The sequence below is a fragment of the Sturnus vulgaris genome, chromosome Z, assembly GCF_052056855.1.
Source record: "Sturnus vulgaris isolate bStuVul1 chromosome Z, bStuVul1.hap1, whole genome shotgun sequence".
NCBI classification, from domain to species: domain Eukaryota; kingdom Metazoa; phylum Chordata; class Aves; order Passeriformes; family Sturnidae; genus Sturnus; species Sturnus vulgaris.
Window position 1 is genome coordinate 31,944,384 of NC_142283.1, and position 23,500 is coordinate 31,967,883.

Consider the following 23,500-nt stretch of genomic DNA (forward strand, 5'->3'; position numbering starts at 1 on the left):
ACTTCCATTTTCAGAATAGGGTCTGAGAAAAACAGATAAGCATTTGTTGTAAAGAATAAAAAAACCCAAATTATTTACAATCTTTTTTCCTTTCTTAAGAACACACATGCAACTCTGTTCCTTTAATCAAGCTTTTTATAACAGTATATGAACACTTGAAGAAATATATTATCAGTAAGAAAATTATTTTATAAGAATTCAACTGTACATTCACTTTAAGCCATGCTTGTAGTGAGAATGAAGCTGGACAGGACTGTTTTCCTAGCAGACTAGTTCACTTGTCTCTTTAAAGTGGGCAACAATCATACCTTCATGATATATTCATCTAGATGTTTTGTTGACTTCAATTATTTTTCTCAATTACTTTCTTGGAGTTTGACAACTACTGCTTAGTAATTCCTGTCATAATTTTTCTTCCTAAAAAGTGGCTATCCTCCAGATCAGACATAGCAATTAAAAATAAATGCTCAGGTGCTCAGTTATGCATTTCCTTCAGAAATCTAGGAAGTAAGCTATTGCAAGCTTATGATTTACTGCAGCTTAATTTCTAAAATTGTTCCACTGCCTTTATTTTGATACGTCTTTTCACTACCTTTGTAATAACTCTAAGATAATTACTTCCTCTACATTGTCTGTAGAAACAACAGAAACAAGAATTGATGGGGGTTTAAGCTTATGTGATTCTACTTATCTACTTTATAACCTATTCTACCAAACTCAATCCATTCCCAACTAGCATGAATTCTTGTTTGCACTAGGCTCTGTTTATGTTGTGAGCACAGAGACATTTTACCTCAAATTAAACTGATCCACTCACTCTTTGAAAGTTTTTACTACCCAGACTGGAGTAAATGAATATAATCTGTTTTCACATGTTTCCTATAATGCTTCTTTTTCATTGCAACGCGTGCCAGTTTATACTGGAAATGGAACAGTCAAAAGCTGGCATGAGACAGCTATTTCCTCAATAGATTTGGTTGGTCCTGTTCAGTAGTAAAAAAAAACAACCAACCAACCAAACAAACAAACAACAACAAAATGAAGCACCATAAAGCCATTGCAAAATGTAGAATTCTGCATATTCTTCCAGACGACCTCATGTACTGCCATAAACACAACCTATTTCCACAATGGCTCCTCCCCACATACATTATTAACCTTAATTCTTTTCCTGGCTTTCAAATAAAAAAGAATCTATTCCTGCTACTAATGGTCAAACTAATACTTTCTATTTAGTAGAATGGTAAGTCTCATATTTTCTTGTGCATAATTTTTCTGGCTTTGATAGTTACAGCACTGGAGCCATTCAGAGGTACATCTAAAGCAAGTCTTGTACTCACATGGGCCCATTGAAGATGAGTGGTTTTCCGAATCTCACACTTTCTAGCACCCACGAAAGAAATAGAAATGCAGTCTCTCCTTTCAAGACAATTATTGCTATGCCTGTAAAATTGAATCACAGTGTTTAAGCATAGGTGTAGTTCGTTACTTCTGAGAACAAATGAGGCAAATTGATGCTGAAAGGCCACAGGCTTGTCTCCTTTCATTTCCAGTCACACCTGTTCCAGCTTCAGTCTTCTCTAGTCCTTTCCACTTCAGAAGCATGAGATTTTGTCACAAACAGCTACAAACTCTTCCTTGTCTTTACTAGAGCTGAAAGGTGTTACCTATCCCAACTAAACATCTTCAGAGCTGTAAAATCTCACAATCTTGAAACCTCGCCCTTTTTATTCCCCAGGGCTTAAAGGGAAGCAGAATTTCTTCTTCCCAAGGAGCTTGTTTATCTTCTTTTGTCTCTCTTGAGGTTATCTCAGTCTCCATAACCATGATAAAACATAGTTGGGTCTTTGTATGTGTCCTCCACACACATGCTACCTTCCTGCATAACTGATGGATCCCAGATATGGTGGAGTTGTGATGATTTCAATTGACTTTGGTACATGTTGGCCTGCAAAACGTGTAGGGCAGCCATGGGAAAATATCAGTGCTGAGGTTCATGGTTCATGTACAGTGAATGGGAATCTACTTGATGACTTGTCACAGAGAAATACAAACCTTTCTGCATTAAAGGAAACAGAATCCTGACAATGCCAAACTGAGCTTTCCCTCTTTTATGAAACTCTTCATAGCCAGCATCTACTGCTGTATTACAAATACTTCACCAAAACACGAGCTGAAATGCAGTTTATGAATTTCAATAATTGAGAAATAAATACCATTTGAAGAAAACTTGGTGTTTTCTCAGAAACAAGATAAAGTGAAGGAAATAATGGGATGAAAGAGTAATCTGGAAGCTGGAAACTAAGCAGAGGATGACAATCTAAGTAGCTGTTCTAAGACCAGCCTATTTGGTTACTCTAGTGGTGTTATTCCCCATATTACACTTTTAGTTACACAAAAAGCTCCAGAGAGGGGACTGCAGGGAAGTCCCACTCTTCCCTTAGAGATGGAGATCTCCATTTTTACAGCTCAAAGATAGCCTTTGGCCTGCATCGGTAAATGCCACCCCACAGTTCTTATAAATATTCAACACTGAAGACAAGTGTACTTAAAATTATTGGGTGCAGAGGAATAGGGAGAAGGGAGGGGTGTGGAGTGCTGTTGAGTTCCTATAATCTGAACTAGTGATCACTGGTTGCTCCTAGGCATTAAACACGAATATCAGAACAAAATAATTTTCTAAGTAACCTCAAATATTAAAAAAAAGTAAGAGTTAAGATTTCTTACCTATAGTTTTACAGGACATATCTGAAGTTTTTACCATTTAAAGCAATCTGTCATCACAAAAGAATAGTGGTTTTAAGAAGCCATGCAAGCTTTATAAAAAAAAATTAGAAATAGAACATGCTTTCACTAAAAATTATAAAATATTATTAAAATATTTTTGTATAAATACTAGCTAAACAAAAAGAAAAAGGACTGTAGAATAATTTTCTTCCTTAATCTGACCAAAGGACAGGCGTTTTGCAGTAAATCAAACAAAATCCATAATAAAGAAATATTTTTATATAGACAAATATTTCTGCTGAAGATGATTCTGTTTACTCCATTCAAATACAATATATAGTTTTATTTCCAACTATGATAAAAGTTCGCAAATACTCTATTTTTTTCTTTCATTGCAACTTTAATTTTGAGATTGATAGATAATAAGATATGTAGCTTTATTTGTTCAACTAAAGCCAAATTTTCCTTGCTTTTAGGAAATGTAATAGGACCATTATATGAAAATCCAGATATCCATTTCCTTCAGACACATTTATTCTTCTGAATATATTTTTTTAAGAATCACCTACTTTGACTATGCCATTTAAAATACACCAAATCAGGTATGATTTTGGCATTTCCTTGCAACCCTTGCCTACTATGTACGAAAGGAATAAGAGAACTATTAGCAGAAGTGCAAATCAATATTAGAGAAGTTTTAAATATTTCCACCTTCAATAAAATATTAATTGCTACTCACCCTTATTTCTATATGCATGTAATTAGGAGTATTTCTGGAAGATGGGTAAAATGTCCCACTAATTCCATCACAGAGAAGAAATGTTCACTAAATATCTACACTGACCTAACAAGACTTTTATAATAATAATAAATCTGAAGCATTAACAATATATCATAATTACATATTATAACAATATATATTTATATAACATATATAATACATAGCAATGAAAGCATTACCACTATATCAATATATAACAAGACTTGCCTACAATCTGCTGATACAATTATCTACTTCCAGTTTCAAGGGGAAGGAGAGATTAGACTTTAATCAAATAACAATTCTGACTGGTATGTTTATAAATAATCTCGTGAACTACTGCTTCAATAGTTGCTGAGAAAAAATAAAATCATGATTTGCATTTTATCAACAGAAAATGGGCCACCGAAATGTCATTATACAACATTGATGACAGTTTATCTGCTCTGTTTCCTCCCTCCACAGATTTTCATCATTAAGAAATGAAATTGTCCCCAGGAATCAAAAGGCTTATGAGATGGGAAGCAGCTCAAATATGAATTCTACTCAACATATCTCATGGGAATAATATTGATATCTCAGCACAGAAAGCATTGATTGGTATATCTTGAGCACCAATGTCTATAAATTTCAAATATTTCAATCTCATTTTTTACATGAGAGTTATCTCATCTATTTTAATGTTTTTCTAAGGTAACAGAAAGGCCACACTCTCCAGGAAAGAAGAAAATTCTTAATTGTATGCTTTTAAATTAGGTGAAAAAATGAGTGTCTGGCTGAAGACACATGAGATGAAAACATTTTGGAAAATCAACAGTTAAACTAGGCTACTACTAATTAGAAATAAGTAATAATTTATAAAGATTCATAATTTGCCACAGCTTAGCCAAATCAGCCTTATGACAGAGGCATGTCAATGATGAATTAGAAACAGAATTTTTTTAAATTTCCTGAGTATCTGTGCAAAAAATTAAAAGAAAGCACAGAGAATTAGAATGTACTCAGTACAATGTACCATAGTACTTGTAGTCAAATAAGCTCCTTTGCAGTAAGAGAATGCAGCCATACACATTCCTAGCATCATATAAATTCCTAGTATCATATACATTTACTGAAATTGATCCACTTTTCTCTCCACTTGCCCATCATCTGGATTTTTAATTACCAGCAACAGCTATAAGGAAATCCACCTTCTCACAAAGGATGAGCCAATGAACCAACAGACAGCTACACACAGAGCCTTCAGAACTCCTTAACCTTTCCCCCTCTCTCTATTCATTAAGGTTTAGCGATCCAAAAGGTATAACAAAAAACAAACAAACAAACAAACAAAAAAACAAACAAAAAAAAAAAAACCCAAACCCAAAAACAACAACAACAAAACCAAAACAAGACAAAAAAAAACAAACAAAAAAAACCCCAAACCAAAACCAACCAAACAAACAAAAAACCAAACAAAAAGAAACAAAAAACAAAAAAAACCCCAACCCCCAAACCTCTAAAAACTGGCAACAGTCGTATCAGCATGACTTAGAAAAATCATCACAGGAGTCCTCCTAGAATCCTTATCAATACCATCCCTCTCCAATAACCACACCCACCCTGCGCCTATGTTATTTGAATGGTCTTAATACAAGATATGGAAAAGGCACTAGCATAGGCTTACATTGCTAAACTCGGCACAGGGCTGCTAATATTCCATTCTTCAGACCTCCTTAACTGTATGTGTTGGAGAAAAACGATACAGCTTCAGGACTACAAAGGGTAAGTTACTTTGGTCTTTTTTCTTAACTGCTGGATACCCAAATCCTGGTATTAGTTCACAGTAGCATGCCAACAGAGTATTAATCACAGTACTTGTGGACAGCTGCTTAAGCTAACAAGCTTCTCTAATACTTCATATTTTTTCACCTCTTGCTGCTACTACACAGGATAACATTTCCTCCTAGAGCCCTTTCACAGAAAGTCTGGATTCTAGAACAGTAACAAAAGATCTGATACCTGTTATACTACCAGACCACGCTGTTTCTAAGTTCTAAGCTGATCATAACTTGTGTTGTTCAGCCTATGTAGGTGTTATTCCTACTCTCTGAAGAGGGAATTCAGAGCAATAAAAACTGTTTTCAGGGATATTCTGTTTACGTAAAAGGAATAGCATAGTTGTTCTGATGCACATATACTAGCTTCTGTCAAAATCACTACTTTTCAAGAAAAATAAGGAGGTGGCACAGTAGCTGAGTAGTCAATTATTTTTAGTGCTGATCTGAAGAAAAAAAATCCAAAATCCCATTTTGACTGGGATATTTACATAGTAGGAGTAGGCATACTACTGAAGTTAGTGCACTCTTCTGTGTTGCCCATTATGCAGCAAAGTAGACCACACAGCAGATCCAACTCTACAATGAAACACTTCCTGGAAAGGGTGTAGCCTCTAATGGAACGGCTGGTACCTTGTTTGAATACAGAAGGAACAGAGACTATCTCTTTTTATTTTGGGCTTTCCACTGGAAGGTAGAAGCTCAGGAAAGCATATCCTTTTATTCTACCTTCTAGCACTCTTTTTTTTTTTTTTTTTTTTTCTTTATGAGGAGGCAGCTCTTTTAGTTCTGAGTGATAAGTTAAATGCTATAGAATTATTTTAGGGCATATACATTAGTTTGAGGTGAAATCTTACGCATTACATTGTAGATCTGTCGATTCCAGATGTGTCACTGTAGAAAGTGGGGTAAGGCTTCAGAATTATTGTGTTCATGCTTTACAGGTTACAGCTTACCTCCATGAACACTATGCAAACTAATTTTCACTTCCATTTCCTTAGTGCTGTAGTTTTGACTGAAATAAAGACTGCATGGCTCATTTTCATGACAAAGGCACAGAAAATCTGTGTGCTTCTTTCTGCCCTCACCACCAGCACCCAGCACTTGGCAAGCAATGCAAGTTCAGATCTGATTTATTTTTGAAGCGTTCAGTATTCAGTGTTTTCAGTTTTATGAGAGGTTTTTCTTTTTAAATGAGAAAATCTTTTGAAATAACAGTATTTTAAAACAGCAGCATGTAATAGAACACACTGCAGTTCTTTGCTTGGCAAGGAAAGCTAAAGGGGACTATGCTTAAGAACATTTAAAGCATTGCTGTTTACTCCAGCAACTATAGAACAGGACTTGCAAAACCTTATATTTTAGGCTCAAGAGACTGGACAAATGATGAATCAGTAGATTTTCTTGCCGCTATTTTTCTTCCAGGTATGTTCACAAGCACCTGCATGTACTTCGAGCTGCTCCTTAAAAGGGGGGGCTATTCTGGATTTATTGTGCAGAAGGTAAAACAGTGCCTTCACCCTGCACCAACACCATCACTCCCCAAGACCCACTTTATTGATGCACGTACTCCAGCGAGCACATCCACCACAGCAGCGGACGCAGGTGTCGAAGCATCTCTTCGCTGGTGACAAAGGACTATTGTGTTTGTGGCACGTCGCTCGGAGCCCCGGACGACTTCTACTCCCATCGCCAAGGTTCCCCGCCCGGTGGGGAAAGCTGTTCCCCAGGGAAGATGTGATGCTGGGCACAGCGTCCCGCCCCCCCAGCCCGTGACAGGGGCAGCCCGACACCCCTCCTTCACCACCCCCCTCTGCTGGGCGGGCAGCGCCGTCCGCGCTCGTCCAAGAACCCTCGGGGGGCCGGGGACGAGGCCAGCCCGGGCGGGCGGCAGTGGAGGGCTCTGATGAGCCGCGTCCCGCCGACTGTCGCCCCCCGCAGCCCCCACATCGGGAGGCGTAGACCCCCAGGACGCGGGGATCCTCTTCCCCTCCAGAGACCCCCCCCCCGCGAAACTTATTCTGCCTTCACGGGCGGGCGCCCCGCGGCCGCCACCCCCGATGGCACCGGGAGGGTGCCGGTGGCTTACCTGGTGGCTGCCGGGGCGCTCCCTCACGGCGAGCGGCGGCGGGGCGCGCCGCAGCCGGGACTGCCTCTGCCGCCACCTTCACAGCCCCCTCCCGAGGTGAGCGATGCGCGGGGTGGCGGCGGGGAGCGGACGGGGAGCCGTAACATTTAACCAGGGTGCCTCTCCTCCCTGTCGGGCTTGGCGGACGATCACCGCCCTCCTCTCCGCGGGCAGGCTGAGGCGCAGGACGAAGCCCAGTCCATCCCCGGAGACTCAGACGCAGCGCGCTGCCCGAACCGCCGGCGGCTCCACTCCTCTCCTGTCCTCTCCTCCCGCTTGGCAATCGCCGCTGCCACTTCCCTGCAGCGGGGATCGAGAGAAGCTGCAGCCGCAGCAGGGTAGCGGGGAAGAGGGCTGGGCTGGCCAACTGCCCCTCGGCGGGGGCCAGGCGCCAGGGGGACAGCAGAGGGGCGCAGGGGCGAGCGGGCGAGGAGGCGGCGGCGGCGGAGCGGGGAGGTAGCGCCAGCTCGAGGTGAGGGCGGGCGGGCGGTGGGGAGGGGAGGAGGGGGCGCGTCTCTGTCAGAGGCGGAGCGGCTCCTTCCGCGAGGCGGCTCACACGCCGGCGAGTCCCGCCGAGGCAGCGGCGGCACCTCGGGGATGCAGAGTGGTTCGCGGGCGGGCGGGCGAGCCGCTCCTATCCCGGTGACTGCTGGGCCGCGGAGAGGTGCCCCCGGCCGTAGCCGTGCCGCGGGCAGGCTGCCGCCGGCCTTTATTAACCCTCACCGCCGTGAGGAGGGAGCGCGTGCGGCGCCCCCGCAGCCCCGCAAGACGCGGTGCCTCCGCCTCCCCGACGCGGGCGGCGGCGCGGTTGATCCCCCCCTCTTCCACCCTTGCTCCCGCCCCGCCGCGTTCTGAGGAGAGCAGGGCGGCTCCGCAGCGCGGAGGTCGGAGCGCCCCGGGCTCTGCAGGGTGCGGGTTCGGAGGTGTGCCCCCCCCCCCGGGAGCGGGGGAGTGTGCGGAGGAGGGGAGACCCGCGCCGCTGGGCGGCCATTTCAAGGGCGGCGCGGTGCGGGGGCTTGGATTGGCAGCCGGCGGGTCTCTGCGGCTCGCACTGGAACCGTCCCGCTGCGCGCCCGACGGCGCCACTCGGGGCCGCTCCGGGAGAGGCGGCGGGGGCGAGGGGGCACCTCCGGGAGGCCCCGTGGCGAGGGCTGGCTGGAGTCTGGCGCGGCGCAGCCATGGGCACGGGCTTGGGCTCGGTAGGACGGCGGTGCGGCTGCGGAGCGATGACCGTCGCCGTCGGCCTTGTGTTCTGCAGGCGGCCGCGTCCGAGGCTTCCCCGAGACCGTGCTGCGGAGAGGACGCTGACCGCGTCTGTGGTGTGAGGGCGTCTCCAGCCTCCTCGTCGCTTGCTTGGCTTGCGCTTGTTGATGGAAGAGTGGTTGCTGGCCCAGTTCCTCCCTGCGCTTGCAGAAGTTAGTGCTGCATGCACGTACCTCACTCTGCGTTCTTTGTACACTTTGAAATAGTTGGATTTAACACATTTTTTGATGGAGAAGGTGGAGTGTCAGGTTTACATTGAGCAATTCAGGAACAGCAATACCAGATCCCTAAGATAATTCTAAGAATGATCTGTTAGGTTTTTTTGGTGATTTCTTCTTTATTTTGTTGTTGTTGGGGGGGTTTTTTGTTTGTTTGTTTTGTTTAGTTTTTTGGGTTTGTTGGTTGGTTGGTTGGGTTTTTTTGTTTGTTGTTGTTGTTGTTGTTTTGTTGTTTTGGGGGTATTTTCACTGGCAGCAAATCATATTCCTGTCATATTCCTGTCCATAGAAAGCCATCTGGATATTGCAATCCTCAGAAACTTGTATGTTCTACAACAGATGAAAAATTGATACAATTGAGGAATTTCACTTACCGGTAGGAGCAGTGACATGAAAGTTCCAAAGAATCAAATAGTGACCGTGAGTTGTGCAGTATTTTGCATTCTCCCTTCAGTTTCACAAATGTTTAAGTGTTTGCACATACACAGTTTGCACAGCTTTTTGCTAACATAACAGGGTGTGAAGTAAATGTAAATATACATAACCCAGACATACAATGTTGGAAGACTTAGAATAAAGGAAACTAACATAAATAAGACATAGTCCTTTATTATTTTACCACCAATGTCCAAGGTTATGTGTCTGGGTTTTTTGTTTGTTTGTTTGTTTTTATTCCAAGCAGCATCCCCAGGCAGTAGCCCTGGTAGCTAGCCATACTTCAGACATAAGAAAATTGACTTACTGACTCCAACATATCTTGATGTTGGTCCAACATGTACAATACACATAATGCCTTCATCAATAAAATGAAGCACTATTAATCCAGAATCACGCTAAACATCCACACAGGAGAACTATGGTTTATACTGTGTTACAGGGAGAAACAGTAAGAATGAATGATCCATAATGAAATGATTGAGAGTTCCTGCAAAGTTGGGAGAACACAGTAAAATGTTAACTAGTTTAATTTCTCATAAAACAAACACCCTGTTATCTGGATTCAAAAGCAATTAATTCACTGATTTCTTTGAATTAACCCGTTTTTATAAAGCACTGACAGCGTAATGCAGTGTTCCTTGAACTGGTCTCAAACTGAGTACCCAATGACATTAATTAATGCTGAGTCCCGGCTGTTGAACAGTAGTTAGTTAAAAAAAACCCAAACAACAACAAACAGCAAACAACCAAACAAACCCCCCCCCAAAACCCAGAAACCATTGCTGTGATTTCTGTGGAATGCTAGTAAAACAGCTATTCTGAGAAAAATGCACTGATACCCAGTAGAAACTTTATATGTCATATAGAAGTTTCTAAAATTTGCCAGTTCTGTGATTTTTTTCTAAATGTATATAAACAGCAAGATAAAGTACTACATCTACTCCAAGAAGTGTACTGACAAGGAGAAATAAGAGTCTCTTCTGAGTACTGCCACCTTTAGAGTGTTACTCTAAGTGGAAGACAAAGCAGGATAGCTGTACACAAATATTGAATTATTACAAACTAAAAACAGAAACAAGAAAATGCTAAGATTATCACAGAGGCCCTTGGAGTTGCTCTTGAAGAAAGGAGATGCTACAGGTGAAATCTGGAAAAAAGGAAAGACTGAAACTTAAGCAGAAGGGGTCACCAAAGGGAACTTCATTAAACAATGGAGAAATAGGAAGCTTTAACAACATTCCTGTGTCTGCAGTCCAACCTCACTTGTGATGACCAGTTCAATGTATTGTGCATATTTTGTGAATCACAAAATGAACTTTTGCAGTAAGATGCCCAACCTTAGTGAACCTTGAGAAGCCTGCCATTTTCTTTCACTTGTAGGTATTTGCCTTTCAGAAAAGATGAAACAATATTGCAGAGCAAGAAATCACATGTTTCTGTACTGCTGGGCATTCAGTCAGGCCTCCATATAAAAATTGAAGCTGATGAGACTTGTTTTTTCCTCTCACGAGGTATGTGCATAACACAATCTAAAAGCATTTTCAAAAGTGCCCATTAGCTTTTAATTGGAAAGGGACTTTGAAAGGACTACTTCTATTTTGCCATAAGGTCTGGAAAAGGAAGGAAAAATAAGATCACAACCATACTTTCTTTCATTAACTCTGAAAAAGTAGTTCCTATAGATACAAGAATGATTATGCATTTACCTTCAACTGTATTGGTAAGTAAAGATTGCCGTACCTCTTCAAATGAAATTAGGCAATCTTTGAATCACTGAAAATTTAACATGAAATATCAAATGTATCAAAATGCTTCAGCTATTTTTAGTTGTCTTATAAAGATTTCCTTCAGTCACTGTACCAGCCCTCAGAGATTTCTGTAGTTAGAATTCAAACAGTGCTGTTGTTATTGGGTTTGGTATCTACAATAAGTTTTTTTCAGATTTTTAGCAATGCTTAGCCTTATGAATCTCTAAAGAACTGGGCTCATAACTATGTTCTCATAGGTGTTTTTGCCCCAGTATCTAGCGTGTTATTTGGCATCTAGCTAGGATGAAATCATAGGTTGAATAATGGTTTGGACCTTATCATTATTTGCATCTCTATCTACAAAGAGAAAGAAATACATTAAAGAAAATTAAAAAGAAGAAGAAATTATTTAGCATCCACATATACATATCAGTATATGGTTTAAAGTTTCCTAAAAGTGCTTTCAATGATAAATGAACTCAAAAATTCAAATTTTAAGCATTTTCAAAATATATGTATTCTTTTAAATGCTGCTCACATACTAGTTTACAATTGCTTGTGAAAATGATATTTTGAAAAATCAATATTCCTTTTATAATATAAAACTTTTCCTAACCCTGAAAGAGAACTCAAAAAATAAACTGGCAATCAAAGATTTTTTTTCCCATGTCCTACTTCTTACACTGCCACTAGTTTCATTCAAGATCTAATATCTTCGTAGTTCACCTGGTTTTACAAACACATCTCCCTCCATTTGGTTGTTTGAGAAGTAGTTTGGATAGAATCAAAAACCTTCTGCTAAGTTAAATATAGTCAGTGGATTATAAGAAGATCCTGCTTCATTCCTTTAAAGCCTGTACTTGCAGTCTCTCTGCATGCAGGGTGAAACCTGCAAACAGTGGCTTAATATCCAGAATCAAAGGAAGAACACCATGTTTTGTGTAGCTCTTCTAACTGTGGACAGGGCGTGTTGCCCAGCAGGTAGTGGAGGTGGGACTGTTGCGATCTGTGCCAAAGGCAATATTCTTAGTTTGCTGAATAAGAAAGGGACCTGTGCTGGAAGTACAACTGCAGCATGAATGGGACTCACATTTTTGTGCCAAAACAGATGCAATTTAGAATTTAGTGGCATGAGATGCGCTGTGGGAGAATCATCAAGATCACATATCTCTGGCTTCAAATCATGATGTTTACCAAAACAGTACTATCCTGCAGTTCTGCATAGCTTTTTTACATGCTGCAGTAGCTCCTCAGTGGGAATCCCTGAGTTCTTCCTAGCCATACAGGTTTTTGCAGGAGACCACCCACTTGCCCCAAGCATCACTCATTGGGAAAAAGGTTTCAGAAAATATGTGTCTATATTTCACTACTTACTGTTAATAAGTTCAACATCCAATAAATAATCTCTATTTATTAAATATTTAATTTAAATATTAATAATATTTTATTAATTATTCTAATCACCTATAAAGTGCCTCCATTATGTTAAAAAGTATTCAGCAAATAGGAATCATGTCTTTAGAAACTACAACTCAGAAAATTACTTTTTAGAGGACACCACATAATTCTGAGTAAGAAACAATCCCTCTTAAATACCAGTAGAAAGATAGCAGTATAACTCCAATGCACATTTACTACACATTCAGCTATCAAAAGATGGAAGATACACTTTTTTTTCCTCTCTTAAAAGTAGGAAAGGCAAGAATTAGAAGCATCTTTGAGCAGAAATGATACATGGTCTTTTGTGCTTAATTACCCATTTTTTCTTTCTTTCTTTAGAAGCAGGTCTGTAGTAAACATAAACTCTCACAAAAGTAAAGATATGATGCATTCTTATTCATCTTTATTATAGAAGATGGACATAGAGGGGCATTATGTACTTCCATTTTATTTGAGGATTGCATGAATGCTGGAGGTAGAAAGACTTCAAGAAAAGCACTGAACTGTTCTTAAATCACAATCATATGAAATCTAGCTTAAAGAAAACTAGCTTATCATTTTCTTAAATTGTTTTTTTTAATCTTATTCACTGTTACTTTGCACCAATTTCTATGATAAGTATGATGTCAATAGCATTAAGAGGATGTAATTTACCAGTGTAAAATAGGAGTATCTCATAGGTGAAGCCAACCTGAATTTTCAAAATTAACATTTTCTCTCAGCAATTTCTCTCAGCTACAGAACATTTGAACTCTTCTAAAGAACAGGATGTAGCTATTGTTGCTGTTCAAAAGCTGCACTAAATCATAAAATGTTATTTAGGGCTAATTCGACCAAAGTTCTAGTACTTGTCATACATGTAAAGCAGGACGAGCAATAGTTTTGTTCAAAGATAACAAAATACAAATTTGACTTTGCTTGTCATTTCTTGAAGAAAGGCAATTTAAGTGCAAGCCTAAGGCCAATTATATATATCATCGCTTCCAGTGTTTATTTAACATCTTATAATAGCTTTGTTTTAAATATTGACATAGTTGTCAGTTATCCTATCAATACATTCAATTAAAATACATGTATACATTTTGAACATGACGTACACACAAGAAAGCATGTTGTGAACAAAGCTAGCTGAATGTACCTTGTACCCGCACAAAAGTCCTAAGTATGATGGTAGTTGATAAATAACTGGGTCTGTTTCTAATATCTTAGAAACAAGGGCTTGTAGCAAGAATTTACAGATGCTGTAATGAATAAACACAATTTATTTTCAGTGTGCTGTGATTTAAGCCAAGCCAGCAACAAAGTACCACACAGCTACTTATTGACTCCCCCAGAATCATTTTGGGGAGAGAATTGTAAGAGTAGAATTGAGAAAAATTGTGGCTTGAGATAAGGACTGTTTGATAGGTAAAGCAAAAGCCATGCACATAAGCAAGGCAAAACAAGGCATTCATTCACTGCTTTCCATCCTCATGTAGGTGTTCAACCACCTCTAGGATAGCTGGGCTCCATCACATGTACTGGTGACTGGTGGCAAATATCTTCACTATGAACATCCACCACTTCCTTCTTCTTCCCCCATCTTCATACGCTGAACACAATGCCATATGCTATGGGATATCCCAGTTGGAGTCCCCTCCCAGCTCCCTGAACATCCCCAGCCTCCTCACTAATGGGGTGGGTGAGGAGCAGCAAAGGCCTTAGCTCTGTGTAAACCCTGCTCAGCAATAACAAAAATTCCCTATGTTATCAACACTGTTCACAAATTTAAATATAACCTCATAGCAGCTACTCTGAAGAAAATTAACTCTATCCCAGCCAAACCATCACATAGGTTTACCTGAAATAATTTATATTTAACTAAGCAGCCATTTTTTGGCAGTATTCACTGAGTAGTATTGAAGATATTAATTTTAATAAAATTGTCATGCATTCAAAACAGTTTCTCTAACACAGAGCCATTTCTGCCATCATCAAGATTCTCCACACGGAGATAGAAATATTCCAAAACCATCCGTGCATTACATAATCCATGCTAGCAACTGCAAGACTCCAGTCACTTGGTGAACAAAAGCACAATCTGGTTTCAGTCCTCCTCACATTTTGGATGGGTACAAACAATAGCATCACTTTTTCTGAGCAGCAGGACTTTTGTTCTAATGTATTAAATACACCTGGGGATTGTTCTGTGGATTAGATGGCAAATAAATGGCCTGTCCACACTTCTAGTATCAAAATCTCTGTGTGGTCCCAGAAATGATCTAGCATGTTTCCGGTTGAGCCAGGCCAGAACCAGGCTATTTTGCAGTCTCTTCTCCCTGGAGGTTAAGCTGACCAAGTTCCACTGCCTGTATCCTTAGACTGCTTATTTTAGTACTTCATATGCAGCACTTCATCTTCTGTTTACCTTACAAGCTGAATGGTTGAAATTCTTAAAACCTTTGGTTAAATTTGTTCTGTGACTCTGTCAATTGACTGTGGTACCAGATGGTGATAAAGAAAAAATAGACTGTGTTGCAGTTCCATAATTGAAAGCCAGATGGTGATACTCAGGCTGATGGAGGGAAAACAATAATACATCACTGCCCTACTCTGCCTCAGATTTCTAGCTATTGCTATCTAACTGAAAATGCATCTGTTCAGATATTACTCATATTTTGTCATGCATTTTTGGAACAAAAATTTCTGAAACTGCAACAGGTGCAAAAGCTAGAAAATTATTTATTTTCAAAGTATATTACAACAATAATTAAGGTGGAATTTTAAATCCAGTTTTTGACAGAAAATGAAAATGTCTGAATCTCTTCAACTAAAACGAACGTTGTATTTTACATGGGGACAAAAATCCTCGATATTATCTGAATTAAATGGATTTAAATTAAGAGATAACTAGTCCCCTAGGAGAAATGTGCTTTCACTTTTAATGTAATGAAAACTGAAATTTTATCTCTAAATACCTATAAACAGGTCAACATATGTGAATGATAATTAGTTGCTAAAGAATTTTAAGAGTGATTTTAGAACACGTTGTACATACCTGCCAGGTTCAACAGAAATTGCTTTGACAATTATTGTAAGAAACTCTCCTATGAAAATTTATTTGAGTTTACTGATTCAGTTCCTTTTGCAAGGAGGTTTTCACCGATCATCAGTGATTACTTCACTATAATTGTAGATGTGAAACAAAAGTTGAAATTGGCAGCAGACAGTGAGACAAAAGAAACAAAAACAGAAAAATGTTTTGCTTATTAATTAGAATTATGTTAATTTCCATAAATAAAATTACAACTCAAGGACATATAGATAATTAACTGCTTTTGTGAAATGATCAGTGTTGTTCCTATTCACAGAAAGGGTATCAACATTACATATATTTATCTACAAATCTAGCTATTTAAAAAATGTCACTCATGCACTAAAAATTGTGCCCTGTGATTTTAATTTTAATTTGCACTGTTTAAAACCAAACCAAACCAAACCAAACAAACAAAAAAAAAACCCAACAGAAACCCCCCCCAAAAAAAACAAAAGAAAAAAACGAAAAAAAAGGAAGCACTGGTGTATGACTTGTTGCAATCCTGTATATTCCAAGACCTAGAATGAAACTCACCCTCACTGAGGTGAGAAGAACCTTTTGGGCAAGAACTAGCTGCTGGATTTGTTTCTGTGTGGCAGGGAGGCTGTGCTAGCTAATGTTTTAAGTGAAGACACAAAGAAAATTGTTACCTCAAAAGAGCTTCTTCAGTAATTTGAGTAACCTTAACTCAAATTGCTGAAGGCGCGTGATATGCTCAGCATGCCAAGAATTTAAAACAAAAACATGAGAACATTTCAAAAGTAAACTGTTTGATGAAGATAAGAAATATTTTTGCTGTGCATCCACTTTCAACTGAAATAAAGTTCTTACAATATTTAATTATTCAAATATTTTGGTTCATGGTCCAAATTTGAAAGAGAAAGTTTGTAATTCATGTGTAATTCATGAATAAGGTGAGTAGATCTGCCCTTAGCAAAGGAAGGGTATCTGGCTCAAAATTTAGGGATGTATCAAAGCAACTTTGACTAGGGCATGCAGATGATGATTGGCAGAGATAGATGAAGAAAAGTCACACAGAGAGACCAAGACTAAATCCAGTGGAAGGGCATAGTGTTCCTCAACAGGCTTTTCCCAAGCAGAAGTCTTCTGATTCAGCTGGGAGGTGCAGAAAAGAGGGACATCTGATCTGTGTGAATTCCCATTCACTCCTGACTTACCTACAAGTAACTTTTGAAGAGCATACACCAGGCTCAGAACTTGAGGTGGCATAAACTGTCAGGCAATCTACACGTACAAAGACTGATCTTCATCAGCTATTGTGCCGGTTTGTATAAATTGCCTGAAATAGCTCCTGTCAGGACCTGGGCAGACTCCTTTGAACCTGACAAGCACCAATCGGTGTCTGATTTTTAATATTGACACATTATTACACCAATGAGAAAGTTTATGCGCCTTTGTGAAACACACATGTAAAAACGAAAAAATGCTGGGAATTCCTCTTTCATTTGTGGCCTGTCACAAGGTAGCACCGGCCTGGGCCCCTTGGCGTAGCCCGGGCCAGGCTGGGCAGGCTCTGACACGGGGCTCGGGAACCCGCCGGTCTCCATTTTCGGCTGGGGCCCGGTAGAAAGAGGGAGGGGACGCCGGTGGCTAAGATCCTAGCTGCCCCTCTCGCTGCGGCCAGCGAGCCCAGGGCTCGGCACAACATCTAGCTGACAGACGCCGGCCCGGGCCGAGCCAGGGGCTCCGTGGGGCCCCCCTGGGAGAGCAGCTCTGGGCAGCCAGGCCTGCCCCGCCATGGTGCCCACGCGGCCTGGGGGAGAGACAGAGGAGCTCCGCTTAGGCAAGGCTCTCTCCCAGCCCTCTTGTCTGCAGGGCAGGGGGAGGGAAAACCAGCCCCTGCCTGGAACTGAATGTAGCCAATGCAGGAAAACAGTCATGCAGCCAGAGCCACCACCAATGTTTCTTGCTGGGCTCCTGCTATCTTGGCCCCGCCTCCAGCGCGGCCTGAAATACTACACCCCGGCTGCTCCAACTGCTGTCCGGGCAAGATATTAACTCTTTCACTGCCCAGAATGAGACTTGGAGACACTTTGTTCTCTCTCCTGAGTGAACGAAAAGGACCTCGATGAAGATTCACACAGAGACAGCAGGAAAACACTGAGGTCAGACAAAAGGAAGAAGCAAGGTCCCATATAGAAAGGACTGATAGACATGCCTCACTCTAGAACTGAAATTTCTCTTTTTTAAGCTGTGGAGACGATTCTCTTGTTTCCCTATAACTCACAGAAATGCATTATGGGGTGAATGAAATGCTCTAACTGTAGATATAAGCAGAGGCATTTGTGCTAAAATAAACAGATGTTGAAGTGGGTGAAATCCTATGAGAAGTTCGAATAGAGGAGAGAAGACCCCTGCTGCCCACCAGGGACAACAAGAAGAAAGACCTCTGTTTTCAAAAAAGAAGAGAGCTGTTGTTTGAACTGTTATAATCCTTAAAGTGTGCCCCATAAGTTGATGTGGTCCTCAATAACAGTTGTGGGAAGACTGTCAGTAAGGGAAGGGATTTTTACACAGTGATCAGATTTCCATTTTTCTGGGTGGCTGATCATTGTGACATCAAAGCTATGAGAAAGCTTTCTTGCAGAGAAATCTCCAGAGACTGAAGAGAAGTCTCCTCTCCCAAGTAAATTGGTGAAAGACTATTTTTAGAGATGGTAAACTGACTGATTTTTTTCTCCACATTGTCAGTGTGAAAGAAACAAAATTGTGAAGGGAGGTGTTCTGAAAGTTTTATTCTGATTCTTATTTTTTTTTAATAGTTTCTGGTAATAAAGTTTTTTCTTTGTACCTTTTAAAGTTTGAGCCTGCTTTGCCTTCCTCCTAATCCTATCTCACAGCGGGAAATGAGTAAGTAATTCTAATGGGTGCACTGGTGATTTGGCCAATGCTAAATCCACAACAGCTGTGTATTCAGATGTAGTTTATCTAGTTGAAATATACATGTAATGAAAAGTTCATGAACTTGTGATCAAATACCTGTCTCTTCCTGCTAAAAGTTTAAGTACGCCAAAACCTGGTTGTTTGGATTTTTTGTTGTTTTGTTTGTTTTTGTTATTGTTGTTGATGTTGTTGTTGGGGGATGTTGCCCTTGTGTTCAGCCTTCTGATTGTTGACAGATAATTTTTACAGTTTCTCACACTTTGTTCTTGTAAACAATGAATGTTTTGCATTCCTCTTTGGAGGAAGAGAGAATTGATGGACTGTTGGTGGGACCTATGGGGTCAGGAGGTAGGATCCTCACTGTCCAATCCATGGTCACTGTTGGAATTCTATAAATAGACATGAAATGTAAATAAAGTGCTTATTTTTCCTGTTTGGTTCCTCGGAGTCATTGAGTGTGAGTGCTTTTCTTTCTGTGTCATTCGTTGACAGGGACAGATTTATCTTTTTTTTTCTGTCTAAAAGGCTTAATACAAGATAAATCATATTCTTCCTGAAACTCCTTAAAGAGAGTGGAGAATAAATATTCTTTTTTTTTTTAGTTTTGCTGCCTGGAAGGAGCTGGAACAGTGGTGACCCACTTAGTGGCAATTACTACTGAAATCCTACCCATAAGCAATGGGTTTGTCTTCCACAGAATTTCTTATAGGCAAGAGCTATGTGCATTTTGACACTGTATCAGGGAAGCCACTTATGAAAAAGTGAAGATGAACTATATTTGGTCTACTGAACTGGCCTTTATTATCTCCATACCAATGCAAATGCACAAATAATTTGAAAAAACACTTTAAACAGCAATATTTTAAGGGCATATAGAGGGTGTGGTGAGACGCATCTGTTTCTCCTGGTCCAATCAGCAGCTTGGCCCAAGATATGTTCACATTAGGCACACACATAGAGAGCACATGTACAGCACACTCACGCACATATATATATGTGACCAGGCACACATCATGGGCAGACATTCCTTTCTAAACATATGAATCCTGTCTGAGAAAGCAACAGTCCTGTCACTACGTATAGTTTCTGACTCCTCAGTTAATTTAAAGGGTGAAAGGCTACAAGTAAGCCATCACTTCAAGCAACACTTCATAGGGCAAGGTGACCTTTTCTGTTGCCTGAATTCAGTGTTTGGAATAACTGGGAGCAATACACCATACAGGGGAAGAATGATCTTTAAGGGACCAAGAAATGTTTGGCCTTCACACAGAGTCTTGGTAAATACCTGCCATTCCTCAGAATGAGGAGAAGAGAGAAAAGCAGGTAGTTAAGGCATTTGCTTAAATGAAGTAAAGACTTCCATCACTCTAAGCATAGCTAAGAGATAGTTTAAAAAAATCAAAGAGTAATATATGAAATAAAACTGCGCAAAGAGAAATTTTCTATCTGTAATCTCTGACCCAAATCAAACATGTCTTTATGCTGATTTCAACATATTTTTCAGGCACAGCAGGTCAATGTCAAATGCAAAACCACATCTCTTTCATATTCAAGGACAGCCCTTGAGTCAAGGAAAGCTTTATTTTATCTTTAAAAATCTCCAGAACATGCTGTCTAGAAATACAGTTTACATGTATGTTTATTTAAAGGACTTTACATTTTAAGTAGTGCAGTTTTGTTATTCTACTTTGCTCTCCAGAGGGATACTCTATGAATTTCTCATCCACAGAAATAGAAATCCTATGACATATCGTAGAAAGTATTATGAGTTTATCTTACATGCAAATAATTTTTTTAAAATCATACTTAAAATTTTGCATTAAAAAATTAAAGAGTTCATATGCTGGTCTTCTCAACAGCTATGAATTTATGACTGTGTAGCAAGAACAGGAACTATAACAATCTCTGATTGAAATTCAAGTTGCTTGGTTGTGTGTATCAAATGGCAGTCCACACAAGAAGATGAAGCCAGCAAAATAAACCTTGAAAATCTACATCTTGCTTATAGCACTTGGAAAATCATGATAGTCAAGTGTAGAGGCTGGATTCTGGTGCTACTACAGATAATCAGAAAAAATACATTCATAACTGTGATTACAAAGAAAAAAATATTAAGATACACCAAGAATATTTTATCTGTACTTGTGACTCAGATTTTTGTGTGTGAATCAGACTAGATCACTATCTAATGCATTAGTTGATAAAAGTTTATTCTCTTTTCAGTGACTTTTAAAATGTAATTTTAGTGGCAATTCTAATTCAACAATATATGTCCTCTAAGTGCACTCTGTAGCATTTCCCTCCCACACCATATGTGAGCTACATTTTTATAATGAGAACAAAGAGAAAAATAATGGGTCTTTGCTGCTGTTTAGTGAATGGAAATTTTTAGAGTTGCTGGATAGTACTGCATTAGTGGTGGGAAATCAGGTTTTCCCACAGGGGCTGAAATATTCTGACTGACAACTTTGGCGTAAGGATTCACTCAGGAAGGAAGTACACTGAATGTTAGAAGACAATCCCAGTTATTACTGTGCCACAGATGCTTATCTGGTTGTATGTAATTCCCATTGGGCTGTATGAGTGTTTCACAAACACTGGGATAGATTTAACCTCCTTCTCTCTCTTACTAAAATTAGAAAAGTTAGAGGAAAGGAAAGAAGCTGAACTGCAACCTTTAGCTATCCTTAACTATCCAAAACTTAACTGTCAGTAAATAGGGAGGATTAATGAGATTGTGACAGTGTAAAATGTCTTCGTTTTTCTTTTAAATAAATGACTACTTATAGAAAACTGAGCAGAAAAAGTTAAATAATGCAGAATTGAAGTATCACAGTTTTTCATCACACAATGCTTGCAAGAGACAAGTAAAACAGTATCCATAATTCCTGTCAAAAAACTTGAATTTTCTTAAACTGGAATTGTTTTGAATCATAACATAACTCTTTGGGAGCTGAAGACAGATAAATTGGTATTTTACATCTATCATTCAGATCCTTACACAGCCATTAATTTATTCTAACAAAACTAGCATCATTATAAGAAACTTACTGGAGTCTTATGGTACATAGTCTTCAGGCTAAACGTTCGCTAAACTTTTTCAGGAGATTTGCTTGAGGCAAACAGTAAAACCGTCCATTTATAAAATATGGATGGATTTTAAGTTTCAAAGACAGAATTTTCTATCATCCTACGGACACAGAAATAATGGGAATTCAATTTAGTTTAGGTCAGAGCAGGAGCAGTTTATTGCTATAGCTATTGTAGAATTGCAGGGTTTATGTACCTCTAGGATGTACAGTCTGTTCTTTACCGTACCCTGTCAGATAAGGAGGACTATAGTACATTGCAATAAAAAGGAGTGGCATGTGGTTTAGTTCTTGAGACTCCAGGCATTCAAATAAAGAAAACGCAGTAGAAAGTAGCCCCTAGGCAGTAGCATGTTTTTAAAAATAATTAACTGCTTTGTTAATTAATTTGTGCTGACTCCGTTAGGTTGTGCTGACTTATATTTCTTAACTAGAGGGGTCTGCAAAGGATTTAAAGCCACTGTAAAGTACACACTAAATTTGAGAGTAAAGGTTTCTGTTCTTAAACGCTGACTTTCACAAAGAAAGAAGATTTTTGAAGGTTCATTCTGTTGGGGTGCTGCACAGAAGAATGGTCCCTGACACAGTTTACATGTGAAAGATTTTTCAGCTCTGGTGAGAAAAAAAATTGAGGTTCCCACTTAAACTGGTACAACATTGTGCTTTTCATCAATTCATGGGAGATAGGGAGTGATTTTTCCTCGCCATCTCTGCAGCAATGTTAAGCACTTGAAAAGAGCTACTTGAATGTTAAAACATACTCAGATCATTAATCCTATGGAAAATGGGTGCAGGCATAGGATAAGCCTAGGCAACAGTCACCTGCCAACCCACAAATGCCATTTAATTTGGCAACTGGGACTGTAAGAATAGGAACCATTTTGTCAATTCCTTGCTTGAGTGACAGATCCTAAATGAGAGAAGGACTGAAAAACTATTGTGTAAGTCCAGCTCTCAGCATAAACAGTCTCAACACTCTAGATTTTATCCTTCATATAATATGAAAATGTTGAAATATTGAACTCTATATTTGTATTTATATTGTATATTTGAATAGATCATGTGACAAATAGATTGAGAGATTTCAGGAAGAGGCAAAATTATCTTTAATTTTTTCAATCAAAGGAACCATTAAAAGTCGCAGCTAGTTTTACTTAGCTGGTTAGGCACAGATCAAATTAATATTCAGTAAATATCCACACTTCTTTTGTCATGAAAGATTCCTTCCACAGAGCAGATTCTGACACAGGTCATCAACCACTCTCCTAGTATGTTCCTCAAAATGCTATTTTAATGGTCAGCTTTTCTCTCCCACTTAAATAGCTTTTAGCCAGCCATTATGACTTTAACAGCAACTGGGTCATGAAAAACAAAGTAACTGTGGTGTGAAGGTTAAATCAAATGACAAACCATTGTCATCTCAGCTGAATATCTTCTTTTATCACAAATTATGTTTTCTTGTTATTGAATTTCCCATATATTATTTCTAGTGTAAAAGGTGGCTACTCATGTAGAACTGGTGGTATGCGGTCTTTTCAGCAGTCCTAGAATCAGTGTGCAGCATGACCACAGAAAATATCCAGAAAACTATAATTTATGTGTTTGATGTAAATGCATACGTAAAACATCAATGATGCTATTGAATATGTTTGATTTTTTTTTTTTTATGATTCCTTAATGTTTTCACAGGCAAGATACTCGATCATCTTTGTTGACAGGAAAATGTCCCTTTTCCATTACTTCTCCATGTCTACACACCACATCTAGATTTAAAATTCTTAAAAGAGGAACATGAAGATATTGTTTGCTTGATTCTTTGCTATATTCTCACTATTTAGTAAAAACTGCCTGCATTGATTATTGCTTTTATTGTCTCAATATTTCACTTATTA

The 23,500-nt window shown here is 39.5% G+C and overlaps 1 protein-coding gene and 1 long non-coding RNA gene across 9 annotated transcripts in view; one reads left to right on the forward strand and one right to left on the reverse strand.

Annotated features, from left to right (window-relative positions):
- LINGO2 (leucine rich repeat and Ig domain containing 2) overlaps window positions 1-7,858 on the reverse strand; it is a 687,670-nt gene extending 679,812 nt beyond the window's left edge. For 4 of the 8 annotated variants that reach the window (XM_088156120.1, XM_088156122.1, XM_088156123.1 and 1 more), the window contains exon 1: window positions 7,394-7,430. The gene's annotated coding sequence lies outside the window, so the exon portion shown is untranslated. Of the gene's footprint in view, window positions 1-7,393 lie in introns of all 8 variants that reach the window. The other 4 variants (XM_088156126.1, XM_088156127.1, XM_088156128.1 and 1 more) reach the window with 2 other exon arrangements.
- Window positions 7,859-8,690: 832 nt separating this feature from the next.
- The window catches only part of LOC148219775 (uncharacterized), a 54,434-nt gene continuing 39,624 nt past the window's right edge, over window positions 8,691-23,500 (forward strand). The window contains exon 1 of the long non-coding RNA XR_015799299.1: window positions 8,691-8,847. This is a non-coding gene — a long non-coding RNA (uncharacterized LOC148219775). The remainder of the gene's footprint in view (window positions 8,848-23,500) is intronic.